General features: G+C 44.5%; 1 protein-coding gene across 2 annotated transcripts in view; it reads left to right on the forward strand.

The window, feature by feature from the left end:
- Nucleotides 1-26750, forward strand: part of PALD1 (phosphatase domain containing paladin 1) — a 92136-nt gene that overhangs the window by 4538 nt on the left and 60848 nt on the right. The window lies entirely within an intron of this gene.

Here is a 26750-nt window from a genome sequence, read left to right on the forward strand (position 1 = left end):
GACTTCCCACAGGGCTGTGGTAAGCCGAGGGCTCTGTCTACTTTTAATTATGATTAGAATTTCAGTTGTTATCTTTAGGATCATAGAGCTTGAAAGGAAATCAAACCCTTTCATTTTTACTAATGAGGAAACTGAGGGCTTGCTGTCTTGAACCTCAAGCTTCCTCTCACTCCATGTCCCTGGGGCGTTAGGAGATAAACACATCTCCAGTTCAAGAAGGATGGCTGAGGGAAAGAGACTGACAATGAAAGGAATGACATTTCAGATTTTTTTTTTTTAATATGGCCTTGCAGATAGTTCTACCAGCCTTCATGGTAGTCCCAACCCCAAGCCCAGGCTGGAAGCAATTCCTTTCTAGATTCCCAGGCCAGTGTCCTGATGGCCCCAAATAACTTGTTTTTTTGAGGGCCGTTTGATTTTTTTCAGGCCTAGGGCTCAGCTGCTGTGGCTCCCTTGGGTCTTGGCATAAAGGAGAGATTCTGGGGCAGGTGGTAAGGAAGTCTTCACTTCCCTTCTGAAGAGCCGGCCTGCAGTGGTGGGGGAAGTCTGGGAAACATTCTTCTAGACAGTTTCCGGTGAGTGAGGGCAGACCTAATTGTCTGAATGCTCTGTGATACCCTGGTGTGTGTGACTGGCCTCAGTGTCTCTGCATGGTGGCATTGAGGCAGCAGTGCTAGGCCCTGGGCAGGGGCGCTGAGCCTTGGGCCTTGGGTACTCTCCTCCCCTCCTGCCCTTCAGGTGTTTACTGATTTTCAGAAATGTTTCACCAGTTTCTGTTTTTCCTGACCCTGGCCCTGGGCTCTGTCTGGAGACCCGGAGTAGGCTCTTGACCCACACTGCTGTTGACCAGGAGTCTCTATCCAGAGCCGTCCCCACACTTACATTCAGGCCAGAGGTGCAGCTCTGTGGGTGACACTATTGCAGTCCTGAGAGTTTTGGGAAAGGTGAGCCCTTCTGGGGCCTGAGGAAGCTCCAGTGAGCCCCGGGACCAAGACCTCGGAGCATGTAGACCTGTGAGCTTGACTGACAAAATGTTTATGTTGGGGGCAGCTAGGTGGTGCAGTGGATAGGGCACTGGCCCTGGAGTCAGGAGGACCTCAGTTCAAATCTGGCCTCAGACACTTAATTAAATGCCTTTACCTTAAATAAATGAAAAATTGGAAAAAAATGTCTATGTTGGGAACCGTATTTCAGTGGAATGTGTTCTCCTTTGTAATCGCATGTATTTATTTTTAGAATTTAAAAATATCATTCTGGGAAGGGGCTCATAGACTTCATCAGATTGCCCAAGGCAAAGAACTGCTACTCTATTTTACAGAGAAGGAAATTGAGGCCCAGGGAAGGGAATGACCTAGGGTCACCCCTGTAGGCAGGGGCAGAGCTTGGATTAGAACACAGGTCTCCAGACTCCAAATCCAGGATTTTTTTTCATTTCCCACAACCAACAGTCATTCTCTCTCTCTCTCTGAGGCCACAAATTTGTTGCACTCCTTTCTCCAGGCCCCAGATGGAGATTCCAGGAAAAGGCGGCCATCCCACAAAATACTCTCCCTACCATGGGAGGGAGGAAAAGTTTCCAGGAATTCCTGCCATGTTGGATAACAGTGATAACTCAGGAGAAGGCTTGGAGGGTGTGTGTGTGTGTGTGTGTGTGTGTGTGTGTGTGTGTGTTATGTATATCCTGTGTATTTGGTGTGTGATATGGAGTATATGTACCTGTGAGTTGTATTGTGTGCTCATGTGATGTGTCTGTGTATGATGCATGCATGTATATTGCATGTTATTTCTATGTATGTGTTGGTATATATATGTCTATATATGTCTATGTGATGTATGTGCATGTGTCTGTGTCCTGATAGTCTCTCCAAGGGGTTAAAGATTGCTGGTCCATCTTCTCCTCTGTACCTTTGTCCAGTCCCAGGTCTCAATGTTTGTGTGCCTCTGCCCATGTGGATGAGTTTCATGGCTCAGGCCTTTGTTCTTGGGGTCCCCATGGGAGCCCTGGATTCTGAGAAGTGTGTGTCTCTGAGACTTCTTTGGGAAGACAGTTGAGTGGGTCCAGAGGGCTGGGTCTTCTTTGTAACCTTGGGAAAGTCCCTTCCTCTCTCTGAGCCTCAGTTTGACCCTGTGTAAAATTAGAGAGAGAGAGAGACCAGAAAACCTCTGGAGAGGCAACATAATGTGGTGAAGAATTTGTTTGATTTGGAGCAACAACCTGGGTTCAAATTGTGCCTTGGATGCTTACTACCTACATCACCTTGGGTTAGTCTGGACCTTGGCTTCTTTCTCTTTAAATATGGTGATTGGACAAGGTGACCTCAAGTCTCTAATGACTCTAAATTCATGCTCCTTAAAGCTCTCGACCCCGATTGCTAACCTGGGGTCTCCCATGTTCCACTGGCTTTCCCACTATGGCGGTGCATGGCATCGTCCTTCTGTAGCGGAGGAGATGAGGCTAACTCAGGAGACTAACTTGGAGACTAGCATCAGGACTGGAGGCTTTCTGAGAACAGGGTTAGGGGAGATGGCCACTTGTGTGATTCTGGGAAGCCTGGATGTCTCTGAGGAATTCTTCCTAGAACAGGTAGGCTTCAAAGAGACTGTTGAAAGACAGTCATGACTTTGGAGAGGATGAAGAGAGGGGAGGGACTTCCAAAGTACAGCGAGTAGTGGAGGTGAACACAGAGCTGGAAGAGATATTAGAAGTCATCTTGCCCCATGTCCCCATTTATAGAGGGGGAAATTGAGGCCCAGAGACCTAGAGGTTCCCTCAGGTGGCTAGAACAAAACCAGAGGGATTGGTGTGGGTTTGGGGATTCTGAAGATGCTGGGTGTCTCCTCCCTTCTCGAGTCCCCAGCTGGCAATCTGTCTTCCAGGTTACAGTGCCACTCCCTTGGTAGTATCTGGGCATTCTGGGCAGGGGTGTGGGAATGTAGGCCTGGCTTGGTATAGGGCCCTTTGGGAGGAGAACCAGAGGCTTACTAAGAATAGACCCCAAATCATAGCTCTAGTCTTGAAACAGGCAACCTCTGGCCTCACCAGAGCCCATCCTCTAACCAAGCCCTTCGGTGAAGCAGTTTTTAATGTTTCCTGTAACCATTGCTTAGTTCTGGGGCAGGGTCTAGCTATTTCCTTAGCCTTGATTTCTGGGAGCATCCCTTTCTGGCAGTAGAATTGGGGTGCTCCCTGCTGCAGAGGAAAGGGTCGAGTCTTTGACTGACCTCATGGACCTATGCTTCTGACCTTTCCCACCAGTGAGGGGTAGGCAGGGGTGGGGCCCACAAAACTGCTGCCATGGAAGCCAAGGGTTCCCTGTTGGCATGTTGGCCATCTAAACACTCTCCCTACCCTCAGTACATCTTCATTTAGTGCCTCTGTGACAAAGGGGAGCTTAGAGGGAACTGGCCCAACCTATACCTGAATGGAAATCTCCTCTCCTGATCTGGCTGGCCAGCATGGAGCTCAGTCACCCTGCCATCCTTGTGCTTTCCCATGGATGCTACCTAGCTAGCTTATCCAGGTGGCACCCAGATTCTAATTGAACGAGACTAACCGCAGCAAGTCTCTCTTGACACAGCCTGGGATCTGATTATTTCTTTTATTGGTTCATACTGTTGACTCGTTGAGCTTGTAGCCCATCAGAACCTCCAGATCTTTTTTCAGGTGCCAGAGTTTCCCTTGTATATATGTGTTCATATTGTCTCCTCTGGTAAGAATGTAAGCTTCTTGAGGGTAGCAACTGTTTCATTTTTGTCTTTATATCTTTGGAGTCTAGGACGGTCTTTGGAGAGGGGACAAGGGACCTCAAGTTGAAGAGCATTTCTTAAATCATGTCTGTGTTTCAAGCTCTGGGCATATAAAGACTAGGCAAGAAGGATCCCCTGCCTTCAAGGAGCTTCCATTCTATGGGGGACAGACCACATGAGATCTATTCTAGTTTTAGTCTGCTTATGAAACTATAGGTAGAATGTATACAAAATAGGGCAGCTAGGTGGTGCAGTGGATAAAGCACCAGCCTTGGAGTCAGGAGTACCTGGGTTCAAATCTGGTCTCAGACACTTAATAATTACCTAGCTGTGTGGCCTTGGGCCAGCCACTTAACCCCATTTGCCTTGCAAAAAACCTAAAAAAAAAGAATGTGTACAAAATAAAAACAGGTCTATTTTTTTGTGGGGGGAGGCAGGGAAGGGCATCAGCAGCCAGAAGGACTGGGAAAGACTTCCTGTAGAAGGTGGCCCTTGTGAATTTTGCAGGGAATTCTTGGGAATTCTTAGAGGTGAGTTTTGGGAAGGAGTTCAAGGAGGACAGCCAGGAGCAAGGGATGGAAATGAAAATGAAATAACCAGAGTGACTGGGCTGTAGAGAAAGTCAAAGGAATAATATAATCAGTAATGTAGCTGAAATAGGGTGATGCAATGGATAGAGAGCATCAGACCTTGAGGCAGGAAGATCTGAGTTCCAATTCAGTCTCTGGGTAAGTCATTGACCCTGTTTGGCCCAGTTCCTTCATCTATATGATGAGATGGAGAAGGAAATGGCAGACGTGCTGGTATCTTTGCCAAGAACACTCCAAATGGCATCATGAAGAGTTGGCCACAACTGAGCAACAGCAAGGCTGAAAAGGTAAGACAGGATCGGATTTGAGTCTCAAACAGAAGTGTGTATTGGATCGTTTTAAGTAATAGGGTGCTACTGTAGTTAATTGTTCTAGGAAATGACTGTGTCAGATTGTGTTATGGGAAAATTTTCTTTGGCTCTTGTGTGGAACTATCAAAAAAGGGACTTTGGTGGATTATTATTTAGTAACAACTGTAATCATAATAATAATAATAATGAGGCCTGTGCCCGGCTGCCGTTATCCTGAGTCTTTTTTTTTTTTTTTTGGCAATTCTAGATCAAAAAATGGAGGTCCTGGCAGAATTTCTGTCCTGCAGCTGGGACTCTCCAAGGATCAAGGCCTTTCTTTCCTGTTCCGTCCCCTTGTTCCCTGTTCCAGTGACTGGTGGGCAGGGGGGGAAGAGGATAGGGTGTCACCTCAAGTGACCCGGAGGCAGCCCCTTTTTGGAGAGGGGGAAGGGACCTCTGAGACTCTTCTTATCCCACATTCCACACTTTCCAAAGCCAACAGGGAAATACCTGTGTGGGGGACAACACGCGAAATTCCTGATCCTGGGCCACACACTTTGGCTCTTTCCCCAGGGCTGAGCTCCAGAGGAGAAACGGAGCCCAGCCGGAGGAGCTTTGAAGCCTTTGAAAATGAAAGAGGGGGGAGTTGAGGGGGAGAGTCTTTCCTTTTGGGTTGAGCCAGCAGATACCCCTCCCCCCTTCCTGAGGCAGAGGGGCAGAGAGCTGGAGCAGAGGATCTGGAGTAGAAGGCACCAGTGAGAGAGCCTAGGCCCAGGGAGCCCCATGAAGTCAGCCTCCCCCCACCAGGGATAAGCACAACTCCCTGCAGAGAAGTAGGTGCTCCCTTAGTGTTCAGTTCAGTGAAGGCTGAGGCTTTAAATGAGACACAGGACTCAGGTCTATGGATTCAGGAAGGACCTTGGATCTTTTTCAACTTTCTGTATTTTATGTAATGGGGAAACTGAGGCCCAGAGAGGGACAGCAACTTGCCCAAAGTCACACAGATATAGTAAGTAACAATCTGAGCTCCCTTCCTTCCGTCTTTCAAGTGGTCAGGGGTCTATTTCTTAAGTCCCAGACTCCTCCGAAGCATCCAGCCTTTTACTGATATAGGAAGTCTCCCCCATGGTGCTAGGTTGGCTCCAACACTTGTTGAGTGTCCCCTAAGACAAACTTCTATGATTCTCCAGTTATGCTCTGAACTCTTGACCCAGACAGACAAAAGGGAAGCAGGATGATGGAGCAAGAGCCAGATGGGACTTCAGAAACAATCTGGTCCAACCCTGCCGTTTTCAGATGAAGAAAAGGAGGTCCAGAGAGCAAGTGACTTCATTTGAACTCAGTCCAAAAATACCAAATCCAGTTCTCTTTTGAGGAGGAGGAGGAGGAGGAGGAGGAGGAAGGAGTGGAATTCCCCACATTTATGAGGGGGAGGTGGAAGTGCTTGAACTATTCCTCAGTGGTCAGCTTGCCTACAGAGAAGCTGATGCTTGCTTGTTATGTCTGGAATATTCGGAGGGGCTCTCTGCTTTGATGAGGAAGCTGGCCCCTTGGCCCCCAGGCTAGAGTAAGTTCTCCAACCCATTTTGTTGCCTCAGCATGGGTTTGAAAGGTCCAAGTCTCCCTATGGACAAGAGTTAGTGGAAGGAAAGTTTGGTGGGGGTTGGGTGGTCAGGGCCTTGGTCAAAATCGTGAAGCCTAGCATCTCTTGGTTTTGCCCCTTCTCATTTCCCATTGATGGCTCTAAATGAAAGGGATCCTTGAGGTCATCTATGTGTTTGGGCAGGCAACCCTTTTACTTAATTTCTGATTGATTGTTCCAGTAATGGGGAACTCTACCACACAGGATAACTAACTCATCTACCTTTGAGCAGCTGTAATTGTTAGATTTTTTTTGTTTTTTGTTTTTGCAAGCAATGGGGTTAAGGGACTTACCCAAGGTCACAAAACTAGGTAATTATTGAGTGTCTGAGTCTGGATTTGAACTCAGGTCCTCCTGACTTGTAGGGCTGTACCACCTAGCTGCCCCAACTGTTAGAATTTTTTTTTTAGTTTTTTTTTTTGCAAGGCAATGGGGTTAAGTGACTTGCCCAAGGCCACACAGCTAGGTCATTATTAAGTGTCTGAGGTGGGATTTGAACTCAGGTCCTCCTGACTCCAGGGCTGTGCTCCATCCACTTTGCCACCTAGCTGCCCTGTTAGAATTTTTTTTAAAGAAATTGATCAGAAATGCATTTCTCTACAACTTCCCACCATTTGTCCAGTCCAAGCAGAATGACTCAAACTTCTTGTGCACAGGAGCGATGGTCTAGCTAATTGAAAACAGCTCTCAGATTTTTCTTAGTCTTCTATAATCAAAGTCTTCCCAGGTCCTTCCATTGATTCTAGGAAGGTCTAGTCCTGTCTTCTTGACAATCTTGTCACCTTCATCTTAATCTTTCCAGTTAGTCCATGTCCTGTCTAAACTATGGCACCTCAGATTGCATACAGTATTCCTAATGAGGTCTAAGAAGGCAGAGAAGAAGGAAACTAGACCATGAAAACTCCCAGATCTTTGGCACACCAACTACTCTCAAGCCATTCTCTGGTCCTTAAGGAATTCTTTTCTAAACCCAATAAGTCTTACAAATAGCAAACAAAGACTTTCTGTGTCTCTGAATTGAATTTCCTGGACTTTGTGATATCCTGCTTTGATAGCTTGAAGTTTTAATTTTTTTAATTTAAATTTATTTTATTTAAGCCTTAACAGTTTAAAACTATCTAAGACTTTTGGGACACCCTGTAAATCATAAATTCAACATATAACTTACAAAGCTGTCCTGTTTGTATGGAATATTTCCATCCTCCTGTTCTCTTCTATACATTTAGAAAATGCTTCAGTGACTCAATTTCCTTTTTCTCCCTCTTTTCCTCCCTTTCTCCTTTCCTTCCTTGCCTTCCTCCCTTCTTCCATTCTTTCCTTCCTTCCTTCCTTCCTTCCTTCCTTCCTTCCTTCCTTCCTTCCTTCCTTCCTTCCTTCCTTCCTTCCTTTTCTTTCTTCCTTTTTCTTTCTTTACATCTTTCCTTTTTTCTTTCCTTTTTTCCTTCTACTACCTTGTTCCTTTCTTCCTTTCTCCACTGGGAAAAAAAGGAAAAGTAAAACAAAATTCATTTAAGAAATATGCATAGTCAAGCAAAACAGATTCCCATGTTGGCCATATCCAAAAATGTCCAAAAATTCCCCATCCTAATCTATCACCTTTCTATTGAGAAGTGGATAGTATACTTTATCCCTGGTTCTCCAGATCCTGAATGGTAGTCATTGCATCAGTAAGAGACTTGAGTCTTTCAAAGTTATTTGTCTTTACAATGTTGTTAGAGCTGTATAAATGGTTTTGCTTGGGTCTGCTCACTTTGCTGCCTCAGTTCATATAAGTCTTTCTAGGTTTCTCTAAAGTTATCTCTTTCGTCATTTCTTATAGCACAACAAGATATTTATTTACCAGAATTTTTTCAACTATTTCTCAATTGATGGATATCCCCTTAATTTCCACTTCTTTAAAAACTACAAAAAGAACTGCCATAAGTATTTTTGAGTATGGGGGTGTCTCCAAAAAAATCATGCAGAGTTATGGTTTAATGACTTAACTAAGACTTTGGGGTCTCCCTGCATATGGGCCATTTCCCCTTATTCTTTGATCTCTTTGGGCCATAGAGCCAGGAATGGGATAGCCGGGTGGACAGTTAGTAATTTTGGGGGCATAGTTCCAAATTGTTTTCCAGAGTGATCCTATGGCTATTTTTTAAAGTGGGTTCTGGAAGTTTTGGGGATGACTTCTTGGAGATTATAAGTGCCTGGCTAGAGCATGTATGAAGGACCTCAAGCTCCAGGAACTGATTTTGCAAGAAGAACGTGGGCTTACCTCTTCTTGTCCTTTAGAACATGATCTCCTTTTAGGGACTGTCTGGTTTGCCTGTATTTGGACCCATGCTTAGTTCAGTACTGGTTTAGTAAGTGTTAAATAAATGTTTTCTTGAATCATGGGGACTTTGGAAGTCATCTTTCTCATTCTGCAGATGAGAAACTGAGACCCAGAGAGGAAGTGACTTGCCGAAGGACATTTGGCCCAAGGTCATTGTAGCCAGATGCTGCTCCCATACTCCAGATGACCAGAGGCAGGGATTCTGACCTACAGTCAGACCCCTGAAGAACTTGGAGGTCTAGAGAAGCTGTGACAATAGCACCGTAGATTAACTGTACCGCTCATCCTTTAGTCATTTGGTAGATCACTTCCCCTCTCTTGGCCTCAGTTCTCAGTTTTCCCATTTGTCATATGAATCTCTTCACTGCCTGTCTCACCAGACCCATTGTGAGACGAAGCACTCATAACATGTTCTAGACATGGAAACTTATCTTGTATCATCCTCTCATTTGATAGTTGAGGAAACTGGGACTAATAATAAAAATAGCTAACATTTATATGAATCCTTTGATGTACTAGGCCCTGTGCCAATCACTTTATAATAAGTCACAACAGTCTGGTGAGTTGCTGTTATATTCCTCATTTTACAGATAGGGAAACTGAGGCAGATCGAAGTTAGGCAACTTGTTTCCGGTCAAACAACTAGTAAGTGTCTGAAGCTGAGTTTGAACTCAAGTCTTGCCAACTTTAGGCCCACTGGGTCTAGCCACCTACCTTAGAAAGTCATGCAATCAAGGAATGACAGAGCTGGGGCAAGACTCTAAGCCTATCAGCCATTCATTCTACTTCTCTTGCAATAGAAGATTCTCTTCTCACCCCAATCTCATGGGAATTAGGGGGATCCTTTGGGGCCTCCACCCTGGCAGCCTTGAGACTATGCTTTGGGGGAACCGTACGTTGGAGCAGCACTATAGAGGGTACATGTTGGTGCCAGTAAATATGGCAGAGAAACATCGGAAGACTTGTTTGAATAGATGTAGGTGGGAGAAGGTAGGACCAACAGAATGAAAGAACCAGCTTGGGTGCTGAGAAGGTGGTGCCAGGAAGACCTGAATTCAAATCCTGTTTCAACTCTTTTTTTCTTATTAAAGATTTTATTTATTTTGAGTTATACAATTTTTCCCCTAATCTTATTTCCCTCCCCCACTCCCCACAGAAGGCAATTTGTCAGTCTTTACATTGTTTCCATATTGTACATTGATCCAAATGAGTGTGATGAGAGAGAAATCACATCCTTAAGGAACAGACAAAAAGTCTGTTAGCAAGATAGCAAGATCAGACAATAGGATATCAGTCCCCCCCCCCCCCAAATTTAAGGGAATAGTCCTTGGTCTTTGTTCAAACTCCATAGTTCTTTCTCTGGATACAGATGATATTCTTCATTGCAGACAGCCCCAAATTGTCCCTGATTGTGGCACTGATGGAATGAGCAAGTCTATCAAGGTTGCCCCCATGTTGCTGTTAGGGTGAACAATGTTCTTCTGTTTCTGCTCATCTCACTCAGCATCAGTTCATGCAAATCCCTCCAGGCTTCCCTGAATTCCCATCCCTCCTGATTTCTAATAGAACAATAGTGTTCCATGACATACACCACAGTTTGCTAAGCCATTCCCCAATTGAAGGACATTTACTTAATTTCCAATTCTTTGCCACCACAAACCGGGCTGCTATGAATATTTTTGTACAAGTGATGTTTTTACCCTTTTTCATCATCTCTTCAGGGTACAGACCCAGTAGTGGTATTGCTAGATCAAAGGGTATGCTCATTTTTGTTGCCCTTGGGGCGTTGCCCTCTCCAGAAAGGTTGGATGAGTTCACAGCTCCACCAACAGTGTAATAGTGTCCCAGATTTCCCACAACCCTTCCAACAATGATCATTATCCTTTCTGGTCATATTGGCCAGTCTGAGAGGTGTGAGGTGGTATCTCAGAGACTGCTTCAACTCTTAAATGGTAGTAGGACCCCAGACGAGTCATTTAACCTATCAACTTCAGCTTTCTTATTTGTAAAAATGAAACAGTTGTAGTTAATGGTCTCTGAAGTCCCTTCTAGCTCGAAATTGAATGTTCTATGAATAAAAATTACAAAATGAAAAATGAAGAAAGTGGAAAGAGACCTAGTTATAAAGTTCTAGGAGTTCAAATCATGATTCTTCTAATTCCTAACTCAGTTTCCTCCCTGTATCTCAGTTTCTGGAATTTTAATAGAGGGAGTTGGAGTCAGGATGTATTTTAAGGCCCCTTTCAATCTTAAATCCTGACAAGTAGTCACCAAGGATCTTCTGGGACCTCATTCTTCTTTCTGATGCTGGGGGTATCTTGGACCTCTGACTCCTCTTCTGGTGGAGCCAGTGTCCAGGTTCTGCTCTGAGTTCCTGGGGAGGGCATTGGAGTCCATGCCCAAGGGATAGTTTGTGCTCTGTGGTTGTGAGGGAGATACATGATGCTCTCGTCCCTCTGTTTGCCCCCTGTGGCACTATGGCACTGTATTGAGGGCTGTCTCAGCTCCAGGCAGCCTGGGAAAGTGTTGAGCAGGTTGGGTTGGGCTGATTTGAGCCATGATGAAGGTGGAGGGGTGAGGAAGGGGAAGGGAGAAACACTCACAACTCTTCACACTCGCAGTGATCCTCTCCTGCTTTTTAACCTTATGCAAAAACCCATCAACTAGTTTTTTTTTTTATTTTTTTTTTTTTACTGTTTTTGTCTGTTGGAGCCCCTTGCTAGGCTTTGGGAATATAAAGACAGTCCCTATCCTTAAATGTCAAAGAGACAACATGTCCATTTGTGCAGAATGAAGACGAAGGAGCAGCCTGGGGGCCAGGAGAGACTCTGAAGAAGGTGATGGGAACCAAGCACCCTAGAGACTTAAAAAAAATTTATTAAAATATTTTTGTAATTTTTATTATAAATTTAGTCATCGACAAACATTTCAGTGTACAAAATAAGAACAAAAGAGTTCCTGTGAAACTGCAAGCCTTTATTATGTGTAGTTTTTTTTAAGCTTTCATTAAATTTAACAAGGTAGTAATACAATTGCCATCTGAAGCTGTCCCCTTCCTGTCTTCCTTTAATCACTTAATCAATTAAGTGTTTTTAAAAACACTTTGAGGTTCTCTCTCTCTCTCTCTCTCTCTCTCTCTCTCTCGCTCTCGCTCTCGCTCTCGCTCTCGCTCTCGCTCTCGCTCTCGCTCTCGCTCTCGCTCTCGCTCTCGCTCTCTCTCTCGCTCTATGTCTCTCTCCCCATTCTCTCTCTCTCCCCATTCTCTTTCTCTCTCCCTCCCTTTTTCTTTCCTTTCTCTTTCCTCTCTCATTTTCCTCACTTCTTTTCTCTCTTTTATCTTTTTCTCTATTTTTCTTTTTGTTTCTTCTTTGTTTCTCTCTCTTCTCCCTTCCTTTTTCTCTTTCTCCCTTTCTCTTTCTTTCCTTCATTTCTTTCACTCCTTTCTTTCTTACTCTCTCTTCTCCTTTCTTTCTTTTTCTTTCTTTCTTTCTTTCTTTCTTTCTTTCTTTCTTTCTTTCTTTCTTTCTTTCTTTCTTTCTTTCTTTTCCTCTTCCTTTTCTCATAGAGGTCTCTCCTAATAAATAGATATGGTTAAGCAAAATTAATCAACACATTGGCCACTAGGTCATTCTGCACCTCTGGTCTAGCTTTTCTGTGCCAAAAGGTGGCAACATGCTTCCTCATGAAACATCTTTGGAAGACATAATTGATCACCATGTTTATTAGAGCTCTGAAGTCTTTCAAGCTTTTTTTTTCAAACACTATTGTAAAATAAATTCTAAAGTCAAATTTTCTTTGGGATTTGCTCATGTCATTCTATCAGTTCATATAAATCTTCTCAAGTTTCTCTGAATTGTTTCTTACTGCTTAGTAATATTCTATTCAATGTACATACCATAGTTTGTTCATCTGTTGCCCAGGTGATAGATAACTTCTTTAGTTTCTAGTTTTTTGCTATAATAAAAAGTTTGTACTTTTGTACATATGGGTCCTTTCCCTTTGTTTCTGCCATTATTGGGGTACATTGATATAGTAGTGGATTGTTATATCGAAGAGTGTTCATAGTTCTGGTGACGTTTTTTGCTTTCCAAACCGATGGAACTGCTTCACCTGTAATGACTCATTAGTGTGCCTGTCCTCCTATGAAAGTCCATTTTCCTCTTTTATAGTCTTTATTTGTCTACCTGATGGGTATGAAATGGGACCTCAGACTTATTTCAGTTTTCAATTTCTTAGAATGTTTGTTCCTGTCTAGAAGGGGACATTTCATTCTTTGTACTTTATCCCCATGGTTCATTCTATATAGATCTTAATAAATGTTGTTGATTGATTATTAAGTTTTGAGAGTTTTTTCCCATATGCTTCTTGATGGTTTGCCTTTTTTTATTTGAATACTTTCTATTCATATCCTTTGATTATTTATATATGGGGAATGACTCTTATTCTTGCATATTTGTGTCGATTTCCACATCATGTTTTGGATACCAGTCTTTGATCAGAGAAACTGGCTGCAAAGGTTTTACCCCCCATTAATTGTTTCCTCATCTGTTTCTGATTTGATTTTGTTTGTACTTTTTAATTCGGTGTACTCTGATAGGTCCTTTTTATCTTCAACTATGGCCTCTGCCTCTTGCCTAGCTATGAGTTCTTCCAAAACCAAGGATCCAAAGGGGTCCTGTTTTGATCATACTCTAAGACTTAAAAACACACAACCTGGCGGGTGAGGTACATACCACAGCTATTATTATCTCCTTTTACAGATGGACAAACTGAATTTTATTGAGGATAGTGGCTTACCCCAGGCAAAGGCAAATAGCTAGACAGTTGCAATTATCTTTATGTTATTCTTATTATGTCTACCTCACAGGATAGTTTTGAGAATTTAATGAGATAATGGATGGATGGTACTTCCTTAGTTATTCTGTCAAAGTAAGATCCTATGTAAAACATTTTATTCATGTGTATATTGAGATGGGGGGGAAGATTGGACCTGTGATTCATTAGTCTAGGGAACTTCCAGGTGAGGAAACATCCTCCTCTAATGTAGGTAGGCACCTTTTCTGTCAATCATGCCTTAGATGCCCGATTTCTACAGATTTCTTACTCAAAGAACACATCTGCATGCACATAATAAAATAAATGCTAAAGGTGAGTGAAAACAGAGATGGGATTTTTTTTTCCAAATGCACAGACCTCCCAAAATCTATAGACCCCCAGGTGAAGAATCCCTGTATTAGGTGAGTTGCCTAAAGCAATTCTATTAGAACCAGACCCAAGAATCCTTGTTACTCTGTTAAAAAAAAAAAACACATATTAACATTATCTAGGTTTTATTGTATTTATATTTATTTTGGTAAATATTGTACAATGACAATTTAATCTGACTGTGTCATTGGGGTGTGTTTGACATTTCTGGGCTAGGACACTGAAAGGTTGAGTGATTTGCCCTGGCTCACAGAGCCAGCGTATCAGAGACATGATTTGAACCTAGGTCTTCCTGGCCAGTTTTCTATTGCCTTGGTGGCACTAGCTCTTATATGATAACCATTAACCATATGCATTTTTTCTTTGAGAGGCGGAGTGATGAAGTTGAGAAATGACCAGAGGACCCCAGGAGTGGGGGTAGCACATGACAATTCATTTCTTGGTGGGTGACTGACCACCCTCTTGATCAGGACTTGAATTGGTCCAGTGTGATTGAAGAGCCAGCCCAGCCCTCCTACTGATGACTAGCCCTTTTTATGTGGCAGAAGCCCCTTGGGACTGGACTTGGGGGGGGTGGCTGTCCATGGGGTTGGTGGGACCAAAGTGTGTCTCTCTCGACCTGGCTTGTCCCCTTAGCAAACAATCATCAGGAGTTTCTGGATCAGCTTGAGAGATAAACAGGAAGAGGGAGAAATATTTTATTTTCCTGTTCTTAAGACTCCTTCTTCCCTTTGCCGCTTTGAGGTTGGGGACACTGGAAAACGCCCCCTTTGCCAGGAAGCGTCCTCGAAGCATTGGCTGCCAAAGCTTCTCAACTGTGTTTTTTTGTTTTTTTTTTTCTAAATGGGAAAAGTGAATTTGGTTTGGAGTGACTGGGTGGGGCAGGAGAGGCTAGTTCTTTGATACCACATCTGTTCTCACTGAGGAGAGTCTCAAACATCTTTGAGAGCTGAGTCCTGAATTGATCCTGCGGGTTCTGATAACTTCCTTTGGTCCCCACATTTCTCAAAGTCACCCCTTACTTTTCCTTGATCCTATCTGTCATTCCAGAGGAAGCTTGGCCTTTCCAGATTTCTTAGTTCCTTACTAAGATAAAGACTAGGTGATACCCAAACATCTTTCCAGCTCTAAACCTGCAAATTTGATATTAGTGTTCTCTAAGGACTTTGGCCGGTGAATTATTAGAAAACATGAGCATTTGGCTTTTGTTTTATTGTCTGTTTTTATAATGTTTCAAATAATAATAATAACAGCAACAGCTAGTATTTATAATCCTTTAAAGTTTATACTTTATGTATGTTTGTCTTTGTCTATGTCTGTATATGCACATATAAGTATATAGATGTATATATGTATTCATATATAGTATATATAATTATATCTATCTTTATCTCTATCTCTATATCTATATATCTACATCTACATCTATATCTATGTCTATGTCTATGTCTGTGTCTATATCTATATATGTATATTTATATCTACATCTATCTGTATACATCTACATCTATATCTTTATATTTATATCTATGTCTATATCTATCTACATCTCTATCTCTATCTCTATGTCTATCTATATGCATACACACACACACACACACACAAATCCTAGAAGGTAGGTCTATTATTATTCCTATTTTATAGAAGAGGAAACTGAGGTTGGCAGAGCTTAAGTGACTTGCCCAGAGTCACCCAGTAAATGAGGCAGAATTCTAACTCTGGTCTTGTTGACTCCAAGCCCAGTACTTTCTCCACTAAGCTAGTAGCTGCTTGATACAGGACCTGGGGTCTGGGAGGACCCTTAGAGGCTTCATAGAACAAGGGGTCCTAGGCTGTTTTTGTCCTTGGGGATCTGCCAATTTGTTTTATGAACAAGAGGTTCAGGTTTTATTATCCAACTGTCTCCAGCTGAATTATCCTTAGAGGTCAGTGGGGCAGAGGATGGATACTAGAACCCAAAGTCAGGAGCATGGCCCTCAGCCGGACTTTGGGCTCCCTGCCCAGTAGATGGGCGGAGTGGCAGCCTCCACAGGGTTAACTGCTCCCTGTCCTGCGTAGGAAGCAAGGGAGGAAATGGCCAGAACAGAATGTGAGGTGAAGTCACTTCCCTCCCAGGTCTGCCGGCTGCTCCTCAGTTTCCACAATAAATCCGGCTTCCGCCGGACCATGAGGTCGTCCCCCTGCTCCTGCCCTCGCTAGTCTCCCATGACCCTCGGGGTCATCATCAGATGGGTGGCTCCTGATGGAATGTCGCTTTGTCTGCCCTTGAGCTCACTTCCTGTTGGGAAAGCTTTCCCCATCTCCTCCTGCCCTTCCTGTCGAGTTCCTTCACTGGGGGTTTCGGGGAAGGATAAGGTAGGATCCAGGTGCAGGGCCTATGAAGATTCCAAGATGATAAAGGAATTCAGAGTAAAGCCGAGCCAGCAGGAGAGCCAGAGGCTGGGCAGCCTTGGAGCCTGGTGTGCTGGGTGATCCTGAGGAAGCCGTTTGCCCTCTCTGAGCCTCCTTCTCTTCTATGGACCAGTTGATAGAAGGAGGGCCAGAGCTGTTAGAGGCTTGCCCAGGGTTAGATGGCTAGTAAGTGTCTGAGGCCAGATTTAAACTTGGGTCTTCCTGAATCCAGGCCCAGCACTCTCCACTGAGCCATCAGTTGGATCCCCAGAGCAGAACTGGAAGGGATATTGAGTCCAACTTCATCCCTTTTCAGAGCAGAAAATTGAGACCTAGTGTTGTTAGGAGTCATTATGCAAGTCCGGATCCCGACTGTGTGACCTGTAGTGTGACAGGATGTCACTGTCTTGGAGACTGGCTGTGAGGTGGTAGCCTGTGGACCCCAACTCTCAGGGGCAGCAATGGACCACGGGGCCACAAGGATACAGGTGTCTCTATCCATGTGCCCCCAAGGATACTGGTAATTGGTGCATTCTCTCTCCTTCTAGAATGAAAGGCATTGTTTTTTAGAAAAAGAATAGGGACGGCTAGGTGGTGCAGTGGATAGAGCACCAGCCCTGGAGTCAGGAGTACCTGAGTTCAAATCCAGCCTCAGACACTTAATAGTTACCTAGCTGTGTGGCCTTGGGCAAGCCACTTAACCCCATTGCCTTGTAAAAAAAAAAAAGAAAGGAAAAAGAATAGAAAATATAGAGGATGGTGGCAGAGCGGGCAGCACTCGTTTTTGCATTTTCGCAAGGCCAGATTTCTTCCTAAGGTCTGATTTCATCCCCACAGATTGGGCTCGGGTCTTGTGTCTCCCCAGCACAAAAGAATGTGATGAAGCTGGAATCCATCCTCTCAGTTTCAGTCCTCTGATTGTTTCTGACTCCACGTTGAGCCATGAGCCCACCAGGCAGGGCCCCCTCGGCGAGAGCAGGAAGCTCAGAGCCAGGATAGACATTCTGTTTTTTTGGCCAGCGACCACCCGTCCAAAGACAGCCCCTCCCTGCTACTTTCTGGGAGTCGGCCCTGGTTCAACAGCTGAGAATTAGGCCATGTTTACCAGTGTAACAGCTGCTGTCTTAAAAGAGGAAAAATTGTCCCTGTTTCTAGGGTCCTTCAAATTCAAATTACTTTTCTCATGCTCTGGGTCATTTGTAGTGAGTATCTACGCCAGTAAATAGCGTGGAAAATATGGGAAGATATATGACATGAACTTAGAGTAATAATAAGAATTTATATGGCACCTCAATGTTTCCAAAGCATTTTATTTGTTAACTCCATTGATTTTCATAATGACCATGGAAATAGGTGATATTATTATATTCATTTACAGATGGGGAAACTGAGGCAGACAGTGGTTCAGAGACTTGCCTAGGGTCACTCAGATTTTCCTGACTTTAAGACCTCTCTATCCACTGCTCCCCCATAATTGTGTGGTGGAGAAATCGACACAATGATGAAATGCTCCAAAGGAGAATTCTGATTGGATGGGTCCAGAGCGCCACTGCTGAGACACCCCTCTCAGCAGGGATGGGGTGGACCACAGAGATGGAGCCATCAGTTATCTCCTAATTCTAGTGTTTGGTTTAATTTTGCTAAGTTTTACTTTTCCATCATAAAGAGATGTTCTCAGAGAGTGGTGATGGGGTTAATGGGTTGGGAATGTGATGGAAAAACCAAAACATATTAATAAAATCTTTTTATGTTGATGGTTACAATTTCCTCTTATTATCAACATTTAAAAATATGTTAGAATTATGGAAAGGATCACACCATGACTAATATGGAAACACAATTGTACATCATACAATCTGATACATGATATCAGAGTATTTGATGCCATGGGGAGCGGGGAGGGCAGGAAGGGTGGTAGAAAAATGTGGAACTGAAAAGCTTGCAAAAGGATGAATGTTGAAAACTTCCTTTGCATGTAACTGGAAAAAATAAAATAAAATATTAAAAAAAGAATTATGGAAAAAATAATGAACTAGGTTTCAAAGAATTAAGAGAAAGAATCCCAGCCCTGTTCTTTACCACTTGATCAAGACAGGGTCTGGGTCTGTTTCCCATTTGTACAATGAACATAATAATATTCAATCTCTTACCTTGAAAATCACATCAGGGCATGAATGGGGAAAGTGGTTTTTGACTCAGTGTCCCTCAATTCCAGAATGAAATCATAGACTTGAAGTCAAACTTCTAGCATGTGCTAACTGTATGACTGTGGGGAAATCAATGGCTTGCTTCATCTTTCTGAGCCAATTTTCTCTAAACTGAGGTCTGTGGCCTTTGATTCTATCAGACATATGTCTAATGTTCTGCAGCCCCTCTTAGTCTGGCTGCCTATTCAGTGAACTTATTTCAACCATTCTTCAGCCCCTCTCCCTAATCTTCCTCTGGCATTCCTATCTCCTGGCTGCTTCCTTACTACTTATCAATATGCTTTAATGTTGTTTTTCCCTTAAAATTTCCCTGCCATCCCCTCAAGCTATCTTCCTCCATCTTTCCTCTCATCTGTCAGTTATCTGCACTATTCAGTTTTCTCTCTACCACTGTGCACTCTGCCCCTTCCAGTGTGACTTCTGACCCCAATGCTCCACTGATGGTTGTGCGTGAGTGATCTAATTGCTTAATCCAATGTCCTTTTCTAGGTCCTCATTTTTCTTGAGCTCTCTCCTCTTACCTACTCTGTTGGCTACGTCCATCTTTCCCCTCCAGGTTTTTGTAGAATCTTTTCTCATTTCATTTTCTATCTCTCTTATTTTAGTTTCCCTTGGTCTTCTGCCTCCTCATCAAGAGGTCCCCTACCTCTCCAGCCCCTCTCTCTGCTCTTCTTTTCATGTCTTCTTTGCTCAGATCATTGACTCCTATTTCTTTTTCCTTTTTTTTTTTTTTAGGGTTTTGCAAGGCAGATGGGGTTAAGTGGCTTGCCCAAGGCCACACAGCTAGGTAATTATTAAGTGTCTGAGGCTGGATTGAACCCAGGTACTCCTGATTCCAGGGCCGGTGCTTCATCCACTGTGCCACCTAGCCGCCCCCTATTGACTCCTATTTCTTCAATTATTGTTTATTTTGAACTCCAGATACTAGACTTCTCTGTTGTGACATTCAAACTCACCATATCTAAAATAGCATCTGCTCTTCTGGTTTCAATCTTTCCAGTCTTCAATCCATTGTTTGCACAGCTACCAAAGTAAGGCACAGATCTGACCATGGTCTGGATGATCTCATGTTGGCTCTAGGGTGGTGCTGGAACCAGCTCATACCAGCTCAAAAGATTGTTAAGTTTTCAGTGTGAGCATTTTTATTTGGAAAATCTTGAAAAAACCAAACAACTTGGGACTTGACTTATTGTTTTGTTGATTGTTTAGATTTGAGAAGGTGATGGAAAAGATTAAACCTAAAAGAGTTGGTTGTTAAATGTTTACTAGCATCCTCAGGGTTATTTTTTATCAGGGATTCTTTTTGTTGTTAGGGTTGTTGGATTAGATAGTAGCTGAGATCACTTCAAGATCTCAAATACTGGGAATCTTACTAGGACTCCTACTCGAACACCAGAATCAGCTTTCCATGGCTCCTGGGGTTCTAAGTCTCTTCCCTACCCTGATTGCATCTTACCTTTCCAACCATATTCATATCCCGTGGCATGTTCAGAGACAGAGGTAAATGTTCTACTACTTGTCCCTCATCATCCTCAGCATCCCACCTCCTGTCTTCCTATTTCTGCTCCAAGAATTTCTCATGTTGGGAATGTAAACCCTGCTCCCCCTTTCATTTCAGAACTTGGATCCTTTTAAGGCACAGTTCGTAGGTACATCTTTGAGAGCTCAGCTAAATTTCCTCTTTTCTCAAGAATTCCTAGGGCATTTTGCTGGAATCTCCCCTTTGACCCTATCATTTTTTAACATAGTATTATCTTCTATTGTATTCCTTTTCTGGATCAGTGCCTTATTCTATCTCTCCCCTTCCCCCCAAGAGAGTGGAAGATTCCCCAAGGCCACTGTCTTGGCAGAAATGTAGCATTTGTTTCTGTGGATCCACAAATGCCTAGCAATATGCTTGGCACAATATTTGACAAATGCATTTTTAACAAATTGAATTCTTTTTTTCTAATGTCCCTTCCAGCAACAACATTCAATGTCTGAAGGTCTTTTTCATTTTGGCATTTTGTACTGCAAAATTTCTCCCAGCTCCGACTTTCTGCTTTCTAAAGATCCCTCTAGCTCTGATAATGAGGGTTTTAAGGCCCCTTTTAGTTTTCACATCCTGCATGAGTCTGAGCCCTGTGGGATTTTTTTTTGACGAGTATTTTTTTGTCAAGGAGGTAGGAATCAAGTGATGTGTACCTCTAGGGTATGGTCTAGCCCAGGAATTCTTAATTTGAGGTCCTTGACCATTTAAAAAAACTATTTTAACAATTGCATTTTAATGAAATTGTTTGCCCTTGTAATCCTGTGTATTTTGTGTTATGTATTTAAAAACAGGATTCTGAGAACAGTCCATGGGCTTTATCAGATACTTCCTAAGGGGTCCAGGACACAGAAAAGGAGGAAACTATGGTCTGGAGTTTGTGATCATCCCCAGTCCTTCTAGTTGGAATAAATTCCTTCCCTTTGAGGGCTAAGGAAGGATCTGGATGGGCCTCCATCTGTTGTCCATATGCAGCTCAGGGGGTGTGGATGGAGCTGCCATTCTTAGCTCCGCAGCTCACTCGGGGGATTTCCTACCCCCAACTCCTTAGCTTGGGGGCTCAGGGTTCCCCCAGAAGGAGATGAGGAGGAGGAGGGCACCCCTCGACTCCTGGGCTCCATACAGCTGTTGCTGTTTATCCACCCAGTTGTCCAAGGCTGTAGCACAGTTGAGAAGGATTCAATGAGCATCCTAGGAGTCATCTGATCCAGCCTCCTGCCTTGAGGCAGATCATGAAGAATTCAAATTTCCTCACTTTACCTTAGTACTCTAAGCATTTTTAAAATCAGTAGAGAAACTTGGTGTGGGCTAATGGATAGGATGCTAAGACTTGGGGTCATGAGGGCCTGGGTTGGAGTCCCACCTTAGGCATCAGATGTATGAGCCTGAGAAAGTCACTTAACTAAGATAGGACCTCAGTTTCCTCATCTGTAAAATGAATGGTTTGGACTTTTGTTCTAATTTTTTTTGGACTTTTTCTTTTTTGTATGGTGATCAAGATTAAATGACTTGCCCAGGTTCACATAGCTATTAAGTGTAGAGTGTCTGACGTTGGATTTGAACTCAGGTCTTCTTGACTTGGGAGTTACCTAGCCAAGCCAGGGTTTGGACTTGTTGAACTTAACTACTGTATACAGGCAGATAAGTAAGTGGTGGAGAGAGGAGGTCATGGTCTTGGAAGTTCAAGTCTTGATAATTGCTCCCTGGGTGTCTTTGAAAAAGTCAATCTCTGTGGGCCTCAGTTTCTTCATTTGTCCAGAACATTGAATTAAATGATTTTAGAGAGTGATAGTCCTAGATTCTGGTGCCAGACTGATGATTTCTTTGTCAAACAGGAGCCTGAATTGGAAGCTCCCTCTACACTTGCAGAATCCACTCTGCCTGGCATTTCCTAGTGTTAGGGAGTCATCTGGGGGTTCTGTGACTTGCTCAGGACCACACAGCCAGGATGTGTCTCAGCCCGGTCTAGAATGTTTGAAGGCTTCTTACCCAAGGTCAGATTTCTATCTGAGAGAGAGAGAGAGAGAGAGAGAGAGAGAGAGAGAGAGAGAGAGTGTGTGTGTGTGTGTGTGTGTGTGTGTGTGTGTGTATGATAGCACCAACAATGCATGGGACCAAGAAAGACCTCCTGGAATAGGGATGCCTCTTCTGCTGAACCTTGAGGGGACCATGAGTTGGAGGAGGGACTGGGGGTGCTCATAGGGGACTAGCTGTCTGCCCTGTCTGTTCACTTGGGCTCTTGAAGATGGTATCTGTGGCGGGGCTGACCAACTCTCTTTGGCTTGGCTGGGCTACTTGGGGAGTGAGAGCTTGGAACCTTCTAGGCCTGCTGTCTGCCAACTTGAAAGTACTCTGTAACTGTTTAGAGACAGACCATTGCTGGGCCCTTCTCCTGGGCATCTCCCACTTGGAATGGACCAGTCAGAGTTTGAGGCCTTTGGCTCAAGGTCAAGGCCAATAATGGGTGGTAGAACCAAAACTGGAACCCAGGACTTTTTGCTGCCCCTGTTCGGCTGGTGGGCTTGACCTCTCTGAGACTCCCTAATAGGAAGGGAGATGTTGCTTCAAAGTGTGGAAATTCTTCCCCTTGAACCACTTCTCTTCAATCCTTGGGAACTATTGCCAACCACTATTTGCACTCATCCTAAGCCATTTGCCTCACTTAAATCCAATTCATGGCCCAGTCAAGACATCATGAATCTTCTACCAGCTGTCCAACCCATCCCAACTAAGACTGACCCACAGTTACTAGGTGTCCTCTGAATGAGGGCTCCGAGTACATTTACTGACTTTGGTGAGTGGAGGTAACGGAAAGGAAGGGAGGGCACATACCCGTTAGCTGTGTGACCTTGACCAAGAAGCATCCTTTCTCTGGGCCTCAGTTTCCACATCTTTCAAACAAAGAGTTTGCATTAGATCCCTTTTAGTGTTTAGTTTTAATCTTGCCTAGACATTTACCTTTCTGATCCTCAGTTTCTCCATCTGTAAAGTGGGGAGAATAATATAACAACACTATGTTGCAGGACTGTCGTGAGGATCAAATAGAGAGAAGAGGTAACAAGGGCTTTGTGAGCCTTAAAGGGTTCTATGAAACAATATTGGTAATTAGGAGGAGAGTGAACATTCATGCTGTGGCACAGAAGGGCCGGCCTTACTCCCCTCGGTGGGGTACCGTCCCAGAGAGGTTTACAGTTCTCCCGGCAACACAATAGGAGAGGGAGCCATGCTTGTGTTTCCTCTTAATTGGTGGCTGCCCAAGACAGATGTATCCTGCAGCTGGAGACCTCTTCCTCTCCCACTCCTGAGCTGACACCCTGCCCTATTTTTAGCCCTATTGTGAAGGGGCCCTGGGCACCCTGCCATCCTGGCCTCCTCCTGCCCAGAGGGGCATGCAAATGAGAGCTGAGTGAGTGGCTGGGGACTCAGGGAGCCTGGGGCCCTGTGCTTGGCTTGGCCAGGCCAGAAGACTTCCCTCATTCTCCCCAGTTTTTGAAGCTGGGAAGCTCCTTCCTGGGGGGGTCCTGAATTTGTAGTCAAGTGGAGGGTAAGGGAAAAGTGTAATGGAAAGGACCCTGGCCTGGGAGTGGAGGACAGAATTCTAGTCTGGCCCCTGGCCCTGTGTGACCTGTACGCAGGCTTCTTCTGCCTCTGAGCCTTAGTTTCTTTATCTAGAAAAGGAGGGACTTGGCAGTAGGGGGAAGGCAAAAAAACACTGGATTTAGAGTTTGAGAAGCAGTATTCAAGTCCATTTGTGCCTCTTGCTTATTGTTTGGGCGAGTAATTTTATCTGTCTACCAAGCCTCAGTCTCCTTTTTTTGTAAAATGGGTGATGGTAATATTTGTTCCAACACCTCAGAAGTCTGTGGTGAGGGAAAGCCTTGTAAATCTTAAAGGGTGATGGAAATGAGGCAGCTCATTGAATGGAATGTTGGTCTTGGAATCAGGAAGACCTGGGTTCAAATCTTGGGCAAGTCACTTGACCCTCTCTTAGCCTCAGTTTCCTCTTCTGTTAAAAGGTCATCTCCTTGCCAGGGTCATTGTGAGAATCAAGTAAGATAAGGTATTTTGATTTTTAAAGTCTGTATTGATTATTCTGGGATGGGTTTTTATTATATATATTCTGCACAAGGGAGGGATTAGAGGCCAAGGTCTTCCATGAAGACCCCAAGGAGGGCTTTAGATTGGTCTGGCTGCCTTGGTTCTGAGGTTCTTGAGCATTGTAGGTGGGAGGCACATGGAACCTTGGATGTCCTCTCCTTTCTGGAGTTTGCAGGGATGCTGGAACCTTAAACCTGGATTCCTAGAACTCAGTCAATCTATGGTTTTGGAGTATCCACTATGATAGGTGCTGTACTAAGTACTGATTGTCTAATTTCAGCCCCTTGTTTTAACAGAAGAGGAAACAGGCCCCCCCCTCCAATGGAAGTAACAAGTAATAATAATAGTAATAACTGATATTTATGTAGGACTTAAAGGTTTGTGGGGCACTGTGTGTGTGTGTGTGTGTGTGTGTGTGTGTTTTGAGTCTCACAGAAACTCTAGGAGAGTTGATGTTATAAGGATCCTTCTCTCCATTTTATAGATGGTAGACGAAATCATAGGGGTCTGTGACCTCAAAGGCCATCGAGTCCATCCCCATCGTTTTACAGATGAGGAAATTGAACCCCAGAGAGGGGAAGGGCGACCATATAGGCTCATGCTGCTGCGGGGCATGCTGCCTGGGACTTTTATTTTCTCGTCTTCCTCTGGCAAAGAGAAGACTGAGATTTGTTGGAATCTTCCTAGTTTTGGAAGTCATCTTCTTGGGCAATTTGAGGGAGTGAAAAGAGCTTGGGCTCCGATGGATCTGGGCTGTGATTTCCCCATTGTCCAGCGAGGGCATAGGCCAAGGTGACCTGGAAGTGCTCCAGCTCTAGAATCTTATTATTTCTCTGCTTCTATAAGCACAACTAACTTTTCCTTGGAGTCCTTTGGGAAGGAAACTGGAGGGGTGGGATTGTCCTTCCATCCCCCTTCTACCCTTCCCGAATTCCATCAGGGCCTCATTGCTTGGATTTAGAGTTGACCATGATGCATTGCAGCCCACCAAGATGAACCTGACCTGGGAAAGAGGGGGTGGTCCTCATTCTGACTCCTTCAGCAATTTGCCCTGGGTCAGACAGATGTGAGCCAACAGGGTGACATGAGAGCTATAGGGAGAGGCATGAGAATTCTGCTGACTTCTGCCCTGCCTGGTCAGCCCTGTCCGTGGTGCTGGACTCTGGTCTAAGATGTGCTCTGTAGGTCAACAAGGGTTTAATTAAACACCCAACCAGTATGGCGAGGTGGAGAGACTATGCCAGGAGTTGGCTTCTGAACCCTCTGTGTCTCTGTAGCCTGGGAGACGGCACAACTTCTCAGCCTCAGTTTGCTCATCTGTGAAATGGGTTAAATAGCTGCTTCTACTTCCTAGGGTTGTGAGGTTCAAATGAGATATTTGCAAAGTGCTCACAAAATACTAGCTATTCATTATAATTCTGTGAAGCTGCCAATCTTTTCTGCCTCTGGTTTTCTCTAAAGGTACAAGTTTCGGATTCAGTTCCCACATCGCCCGGGAATTTCAGGGGTCTGACAGGTGGCATCTGACTGGTCACCCTCAGGGTCTCTGGCTTCCTGCCAGCCCCCACTCCCTCCCTCATCTGCAGGCCAGGCACATCCCCCGCCTCTGCCTCCTTTGTGTCCTTTGAGAAGGGAAGTGGCTGCCGGGATGACAGGTTGGCAAGGGATGGGGCTGGAGGCGGAGGGGGTGGAGGGCTCTTTCTTGACACGGTCCCTTTATCCTCTGGAATTCCATGGGTGGGAGGGGGACTGAAGGGAGGGATTGGGACAGCTGAGCCTTTCTTTTCACTCATCATCCTGGGCCCCTCAGGTTGAACTGGGAGCTCCCTTGTTTCTCAGAGGATGAGGCCTCCTCTCTGAGTTCCCCTCAAAGCCTGGGGGCCCCTTGATTTCTCTGCCCTGGATTCTGGTGTTCTCGCTGTCCTTTTTCTTATGCAAATGTCTTCCTCTCCCCCTTCCCCTCCCTTCTCTCTCTCTCTCTCTCTCTCTCCCTGCTCCCCCCTCCTTTCTCCCCAGTCTTCTCTCCTCCCCTTCCTCCTCTTGTTTCTTTTTTTTTTTTAGTTTTTTTTTTGAAAGGCAAATGGGGTTAAGTGTCTTGCCCAAGGCCACACAGCTAGCTAATTATTAAGTGTCTGAGGCCGGATTTGAACTCAGGTACTCCTGACTCCAGGGCCAGTGTGCTACCTAGCTGCCCCCCCCCCTCCTCTTATTTCTCTCTCTTCTCCCTTCCTTTTCCTTTCTCCCTTATCTTCTCTCCATTTCACCTCCTATGTCTTGTTTTTCTTTCTCTCTTCCTTTCCTCCTTCCTCCTCAATCTTCTCTCTTCCTCACCTCTCTTCTCTTGTTTTCCTCTGCTCCCTCCTCCCTCTCCGACCTTCTCTCCTCACCTCCCTTCTCTTATTTCTCTCTTTCTTCTTCCCTTCCTCCTCTTCTTCCTCTCCCTCGCCCTGTCTTGCCCCTTCCTTATCTTTTCTTTCCTTTCTCTGCCTCATCTTTTTTCCCTCCCTTGGCCTGCAGCGTCTCCATTCTTTCTGGATCTTGCACTCTTGTCTTGGATATTGTGCCCTTCCCCCCCTACTACTCTTCCAAATAAGACTTAGATTGTCTTCCCCATGAGGTTGTGGAGGCCGTGAACACCTTTCCCAGAACACTCCCTGCAGACTCAGCCTCTCCCACCCCTTCTCCCACCCCCTTGCTAAGGCAGCTAAGTGGTGCCCTGTTGGATTGAGAAA

The sequence above is a fragment of the Macrotis lagotis genome, chromosome 4 (assembly GCF_037893015.1).
Source record: "Macrotis lagotis isolate mMagLag1 chromosome 4, bilby.v1.9.chrom.fasta, whole genome shotgun sequence".
NCBI lineage: Eukaryota > Metazoa > Chordata > Mammalia > Peramelemorphia > Peramelidae > Macrotis > Macrotis lagotis.